The sequence below is a fragment of the Pogona vitticeps genome, chromosome 8 (assembly GCF_051106095.1).
Source record: "Pogona vitticeps strain Pit_001003342236 chromosome 8, PviZW2.1, whole genome shotgun sequence".
Taxonomy (NCBI): domain Eukaryota; kingdom Metazoa; phylum Chordata; class Lepidosauria; order Squamata; family Agamidae; genus Pogona; species Pogona vitticeps.
In genome coordinates, this window is record NC_135790.1 from 30,277,483 (window position 1) to 30,284,777 (window position 7,295).

General features: G+C 46.0%; 1 long non-coding RNA gene across 2 annotated transcripts; it reads left to right on the plus strand.

The window, feature by feature from the left end:
• Positions 1-1,293: 1,293 nt before the first annotated feature.
• On the plus strand, positions 1,294-6,961 carry LOC144584110 (uncharacterized). Of its 2 annotated transcripts, XR_013538170.1 has the most exons (3): positions 1,294-1,419; positions 1,691-1,844; positions 4,579-6,961. It is a non-coding gene; the product is annotated as an uncharacterized LOC144584110 (long non-coding RNA). The 2 variants fall into 2 exon arrangements; XR_013538169.1 differs by lacking the exon at positions 1,294-1,419 and having other exon boundaries at positions 1,430-1,844.
• Positions 6,962-7,295: the final 334 nt, after the last annotated feature.

The window sequence follows — 7,295 nt, forward strand, 5'->3', positions numbered from 1 at the left end:
ATATGACCACCCCCCCCCGCCATGGAGCAGGAGCCGTTTAGGAGCCGAGCTTTTAATTCCCACAGCCGGGAAGCCTGGGGGGGTGTTTGAAATGGCTAGGGTCCTCCGGCATGAGGCTGCCAGCAGAGGGAGCCGAGAAGTGGCCGGCCAAGGGAGTAGTGGCACCGTCTAGCACGCTTGGACTCAGAGGGCCTTTCATGCTGACGTTCTAGCCTTCCGAACTCACAGGGCAGGTCTTCAGGGCCCGCCTCTTCCTGCAGGTCGCCATGGGGACCTTCTAGCCCTTTGCACTCGGAGAGCAGGTCCTCCGGGCCCGCCCCTTCCTGTCGCGTTGCCATGGCGACGCTGGGACGCTAAAGGCCGGTGCGTCGCGCTTTTCCTTCCCCACGGTGTCTCCCCATTATTTGTCCGGCCTGCCCCTGCGGCACCCAAAGGCTGTTCCGGCTGCAAGGAACCCATGATGGGCTTTGTAGTCCTTCAGGAGATGAATCTGATCCAAGGTGGGAAAGGCGGTCTTCAGGATTTTTCAAGTTTCGGGGCATGGGCAGAGTTACAGTTGGTCTCCTCCCCATGAGGCTGGCCCTTAAGGAAAGGATTAAAGGGGGTCTGGGTGGATTTCGCTCCCTCCCTCTGCCTCCAAACCCCATAGGAAATTCAGGGCGGGACTCGGCCTTGTACTCGTCTCCCTCACTTTTCACTGCATTAAAATATTTGAAGTGTTTCATGGTTGTTTCTTTTATTTATTTTTTATGTATGTAAGTATGCACGCATGTATGTATTGATGCATGTGTTGGTTTGTTGGTTTGTTTGTTTATTTATTTGTTCTGCAATTTATATAGCACCCATCTGGCAGCCAAGGCCTCTCTGGCCCGTTTGTTTGCGTTGCGATTGCGTTGCGGCCTTGCAGTCGTCTCCCACACTTTTCACTGCATTAAATTATTTGAAGTTCTTCATGGTTGTTTCTTTGATTTATTTTTTATGTATGTATGTAAGTATGCGTGCATGCATGTCTGTATTTATGTGTGCTTGTGTGTGTTATTTATTTATTTATTTATTTACTTATTGATTTATGTGATTTATATGGCGCCCATCTGTCAGCGAAGGCCTCTCTGGCCAGTTTATTTGCGTTGTGAGTTTATTAATCCACCCTGGAGAGGAGAGGGAGCTGTCTTTTTCTTCCCACCATCAAGGGGACCTGGGTTTGCGGCTGATGTCTACTGCTTTTAACTCCACCCCCTGGTCCCGCTTTTCTCCCCCTTTTCACAGCCGCTTGTACTTGTCATTTGGAATAACTGGATTTTCCCTTCCGAACCAGGTGTCGTTCTTTCAGTGAGCTCGTTCACGCGGATGCAGAGCTTCATCGTTCATTTGCGCCACCTTGCAACCTCGAGGAACGACCGGATCCAGAAAGGTCGGCGGGTAAGTGTGCAGGGGGCCGGCGGGATGGTAGGCATACCATGTGGGTCTGTCACGAGCCCCTCTGCCCCGTGACGGCCCTTGTAGTTGTTAACAGAGAAGAAAGGTGTGAAATAACGATTTAAAAAACCGCTCTGGGTAATTTTAACGCCCCTGGGCATGCACAGAGTTGCAGTTTTCAAACTTGCCGTTAGGATGGCCGGTCCAAAACAAAAAAGGATTAAGGCAGATGTGTGTACAGGTGCGTATGTCTCTCGGCCCTTTACGCCTGCAGGACATGGCGAGCTGTCTCCAGTCTCCCTCCCAGCTCGGGTTCGAGTCCCGAGGTGGAGATTCCTGAGGACTTCCATCTCCCCTTCTTTCCCGCCAAGGACGAGAGAAAGTGCAGTTCGGGGCTGAGTGCCGTGACGGTCTTCTTTGTGTTTCATGTAAGTTATTATTTTATTATTACTCTTCTTCTGGCTTTTATTGTTCTTGTCTCCTCCAGCGCGCACGGGGGGGGGGGCGGAGCAGGGCCGAAGGAAGGTTGGAGGACCCTCTCGCCCTACGCCGTGATCTGGCAGGCAGAGGAGGCCTTTTCTTTTTCCCTGTTCAGGCTGCCAGCAGACAGCTTTCTGCCTTTGTTGTATTTATTCGAAGAGCTCAGGCGGCAGTGCTTCAGAGGAGTCTGTCATCCATTATTAGGGTTCTTTAAAACAAACGCACCCACGTTTCCCTGCATTCTTCCCATGAGTCTCAGCCCATCTGTAAGAGAGGCAGACCCCCTTACGCTCTCGGTCGTGGCACTATAGGATCCCACTCCCTTCTCTAAATCTCAAAAAAATACAGTGAAAGGGCCCACCAAGGCAGGGTGGGGAGGGGGATTGGAATCATCTGTTTCTTAATATCCTAGTAAAGTGTCTTCTTTAAATACGTTCATCGCCGGCCGGTTTTACATCTGAACTTGCATGGGTAATGGGTAATGGTGAATATGCAAAAGGGTTGCCAATAAAAGTTTAAAATTCTCATTCCCCCCCCACCTGCATTCTCTTTTGTGTGAGCGCGAGTGTTACTTTTTAGACTTCAGGAAACGGCTTTGGGACCATGAGTTTCTTCTCTTATTTTATTTTATTTTATTTTATTTTATTTTATTTTATTTTATTTTATTTTATTTTATTTTATTTTATTTTATTTTATTTATTTATTTATTTATTTATTTATTTATTTATTTATTTATTTATTTATTTATATGCCTCCCACTCTACCCAAAGGTCTCTGGGCGGCTTACAACAATTAAAATTCAATACAATAAAATATAAAATGATTAAAATACAATTCAAATACGATTAAAATACAATTAAAATTGCCATCATAAAGACCCACAGCTACGGGGCGTGGACAACGGTAAAGAAGATCCAGGCGCAGACATCTGGTAGCTTTCCGATTAAACAGTGTACCAATTAAACAGCCGCCTAGAGTGGTCGAAATGACCAGATAGGCGGGGTATAAATAGAATAAAGAAATAAAGAAATAAATTGCCACCTGTTACAGCGTGGACAGTAGGGCAAAAAGCAATAATAATAATAAGAAGAACAATAACAATAACTGCAACAATAATAATCATTTATAACTATATTTATTTATTACCGTTTCATGCAGTAATCTTATTAAGGCACACAAATATTTTAATTTAAAGAAAGGACGCTTAGTTCAAATGAGAAATTACAGATATCTAAAACCACCTTTACAAGTGGCTGATAAAGGAGAAAAGGGGAGGGGGGTTACTAATAAAAAGCAGGTGAAATAGACAAGCACCGAAAGTTCATTGAATTGCAGTCGTCCTCTTGAACGTTGGGAGACGAACCAGGGAAAAAAGACACGAGGAGGTTTCCTCCTCCCCAGTCCCTGGGAGAGCGAGGCGCCCTTCCTTTTCTTCCTCCACCTCCTCCTCCTCCTCCTCCTCCTCCTCCTCGGTCCCTCTCAGGATATGCCCCCCCCCCCCACCATGGAGCAGGAGCCGTTTAGGAGCTGCGCTTTTAATTCCCCCAGCCGGGAAGCCTGGGGGGGGGTTGAAATAGCTAGGGTCCTCCGGCATGAGGCTGCCAGCAGAGGGAGACGAGAAGTGGCCGGCCAAGGGAGTAGAGTCACCGTCTAGCACGCTTGGACTCAGAGGGCCTTTCATGCTGACGTTCCAGCCTTCAGAACTCACAGGGCAGGTCCTCTGGTCCGGCCTCTTCCTGTCGCATCGCCATGGAGCCGCTCCCAGCCAATGGAAATCAGAGGGCAGGTCCTCAGGGCCCGCCTCTTCCTGCAAGTCGCCATGGGGACCTTCTAGCCCTTTGCACTCGGAGAGCAGGTCCTCCGGGCCCGCCCCTTCCTGTCGCGTTGCCATGGCGACGCTGGGACGCTAAAGGCCGGTGCGTCACGCTTTTCCTTCCCCACCGTGTCTCCCCATTATTTGTCCGGCCTGCCTCTGCGGCACCCAGAGGCTCTTCCGGCTGCAAGGCCGGTGGCAGACCCAGCCTGCGCTGAACGCTGCCCCGCTCCGACCGGGGACGGCGGCTGGGTAAGGAGGGCCGTGGGGGAGGGTGGGGTGACTGCTGGGACCCTTCTCCCCCACCCCATGATGGGCTTTGTAGTCCTTTAGGAGATGAATCTGATCGAAGGTGGGAAAAGTCACCAAGTCTCTGGGCATGTGCAGAGTAACGGTTGGTCTCCTCCCCATGAGGCTGGCCCTGAAGGAAAGGATTAAAGCGGGTCTGGATGGATTTCGGTCCCTCCCTCCCTCCCTCCCTCCTTCTGCTTCCAAACCCCATGGGAAATGCAGGGCAGGACTCATCCTGGTAGTTGTGGCCCTCACATTAAATGACTTGAAGTTCTTCATGCTTCCTTCTTTTATATATTTTAATTTAATTACTTATTTAATTATATATTTATTTGATTTATATAATGCCCATCTGGCAGCCAAGGCCACTCTGGGCTTTTTGTTTGTGTTGCGATTTTATTATTTCACCCTGGAGAGGCGAGGGAGCCATCTTTTTCTTCCCAGCATCAAGGGCACCTTGGGTTGTGGCTCATTTCTACTGATTTTAATTCCACCCGCTGCCCCCTGGTTTTCTCCCCCTTTTTACAGGCACTTGTACTTGTCATTTGGAATAACTGTATTTTTCCCCTCTTAAGCAGGTGTCGTTGTGTCCATGAGATCGCAGAGTTTCATAGTTCATTTGCTCCAACCAGTGCGCCACGTGGCTCTCATAAGGATGGAGGTTCCATATGGAACTGCAGTTTTCTCCATTTTCCTTCAATCAAAGTTAGAAAAAAATAATATTTGAACGTCTGTGACAAACTAGCGGTAAATAGGCAGCAACGGGTGGTGATGCAGGGTAACGCCAACAGAGTAAGGTCACGTTCATTTACCGAGAGGATGTCGCACAAAGTTGACAGCCAGCGGCAGAGGTGGGAAAAAATATCCTGAAACTCAGGTTTCCAAGACACTATTATTTATTTATTCATTTTATCTAAAATACTTTTAGCCCCCCTTTCTCCTTAAAGAGGCCACTTACATTGTTAAAAGACAATAGTTAAAGAAGAAACAAGGACTATCCAACAGTGGTTTACATCATTAAAAGGCCATATTTGAATTTAGGACCAATGAATACAGAGAGGCACCTTACATCAACCAAACATTATATTAAAGGTAAAAACAATATATGAATGTTATAAACAAACTAAAATCAATCTGAATAAAGCAAAACACAAGTAGTACTAAACATCCAGTCATAGGTATAATGTATGAAAATCCACCTAAAAACCACACTTAGGTAGCCAGACAGTCCGGGAAGATTTGCCTGAAGAGAAAGGGCTTTATAGGTCAAAACCAGCTGTTTAAATTGAGCCCCGAAACAATCGGCAGCCTGCGGAGCTGCCGTAATACAGGGGCGGCGCGATCAGTATGACGACCCATAGTCCGCAATCCGGCCGCCGCGTTTGAGTCCTGCGGAAGCGTCGTGACACTTTCCATCGACGGGACCACATGGAGCCTGTTAGCCCACTGGTTCTTAACCTTTGTTACTCGGATGTTTTTGTACTGCAACTCCCAGAAGCCTTCACCATCAGCTCTGGTGGCTGAGGTTTCTGGGAGTTGCAGTTCAAAAACACCTGAGTAACAAAGGTTAAGAACCACTGTGTTAGCCAATCTAGATTGATTACTAAGCTACAATAATGGGTACTTCTTGAGCCTACAGTGGCTCCTTATGATACACTGCCCGTATACGATTATCCCGCACCCCACCCCCACGGAAGGCCAGAATCCTGGGCTCTTTCAGAAGCAACGCTGATCCAAGGCTAGAGGTAGGGGTGTATTTATTTATTTTATATCCCGCCTATCTGGTCTCACGACCACTCTCATGTATGATGAGCAACTGTCTCCAAGTGAAGATGAGTGAGTACTTGCAGAGTGTATCCTGTCTGTTTTGGATAGCCTCTGAAGGAAAGTCTATGAAGGGATTTCCTTCATCCCGTCATCCTATAAAGAAAAATACAGAATTAAATCTCGTGCACCAACTCCCCTGCCGAAAAGACAGCTATAGAACGCTTACACCTTCCTCTATATAGGAAGAGACACCAAAGCATCCTTGAAGAAAAGCCCACAAAGGGATTTCCTTCATCCTGTCATCCAATAAAGAAAAAACTAAGCTTGCCGTATCAATGTTAAGAAGCACATTAACATGAAAAGCATTCCTTTGCATTTTGTTTCTTTCTCTTTTGGCAGGGAACAAGAAAATAAAGCATAAGAACACTAATACTAATAGAGAAAACGGAAGCTCCTCTTCCACACGTTCATAGAAGAAGTTTCAGTGGTTCCATGAAGCTGCAAGCGCCTCCTCCTCGTGTCTCCGATGCTCCAGTTAAGGCAAAGTAAAATATTTAGTCTCACCGGATCGCTTCCTACAAATGCGCTTCATCTAGAGAACCTGACAAATAGCCCTGCAACTTAGACTACGGTGTAGATTTTATTCATTTGACATTTTTCTACCCTGTTTTCCTGCTAAAAACAGGACCCAAGGGGACTCACAGCATTAAAAGACAATATTTAAAAGTTAAAATCATTCATTAATTCCAAAAATTGTATAACATCGTTATTCCTATCATGATTATTGTTAACAAAAATACCCCGTTTGCTGTAGTAGAGAGAGCACGTTAATAAATCAGCAAGCCTGGGTTCAAATACCCACCGAGAGGAGTAACATTGAATTAAACAAGAGCATTGTATTAAACATTCTGCTGTTGGATGAAAATTGGTATCATTCACTTTGAAACCTAGGCGTTGTTTCTTGCATACAATTTTTCCACCCAGAACACACAGGCAGGGGTGGCTGCCAGTTTTTGTTTATTAAGTACATGCCTAGAAGAGACAAACCCACTGCTTTATTTTCCTTTTTGGGAATGTCTTCTTTTTTTTGTTTTGTTTTGTTTTTGTCACACCCACTGAAAGAGGTTTTGGGGGGAAAGAACATTCCTTAGGCAACATTCGATTCCCTGAAATAAACCCAATGTTGCATAAGTCGTTGTTTTGTCTGGTGTTTTTTTTTTTTAACGCACACACACTTACAATGGCCAAATTAGAAATTCCAAGTTCCCGATTTATTTAGTAGATTTGGACACCCCAGTTGAAGAAAACTAAGATTGACCAGTGCCTGATGTTTCATCCGAGAAGCCAAAATAGGAGGACAGTATTTTTAGGCAGCACTATTTTTATTCAGAAATACATATTCATTTTGTTGCAGGTTCATTTCATTTTGCGGTCGAGTCATTCTAGCAGCCTGTCATCATGGAAGAGGAAATATTTTGAACGAAGCTGCAGCTTAATAGTCTGTGCAACACAGAGGAAACCATTAAGT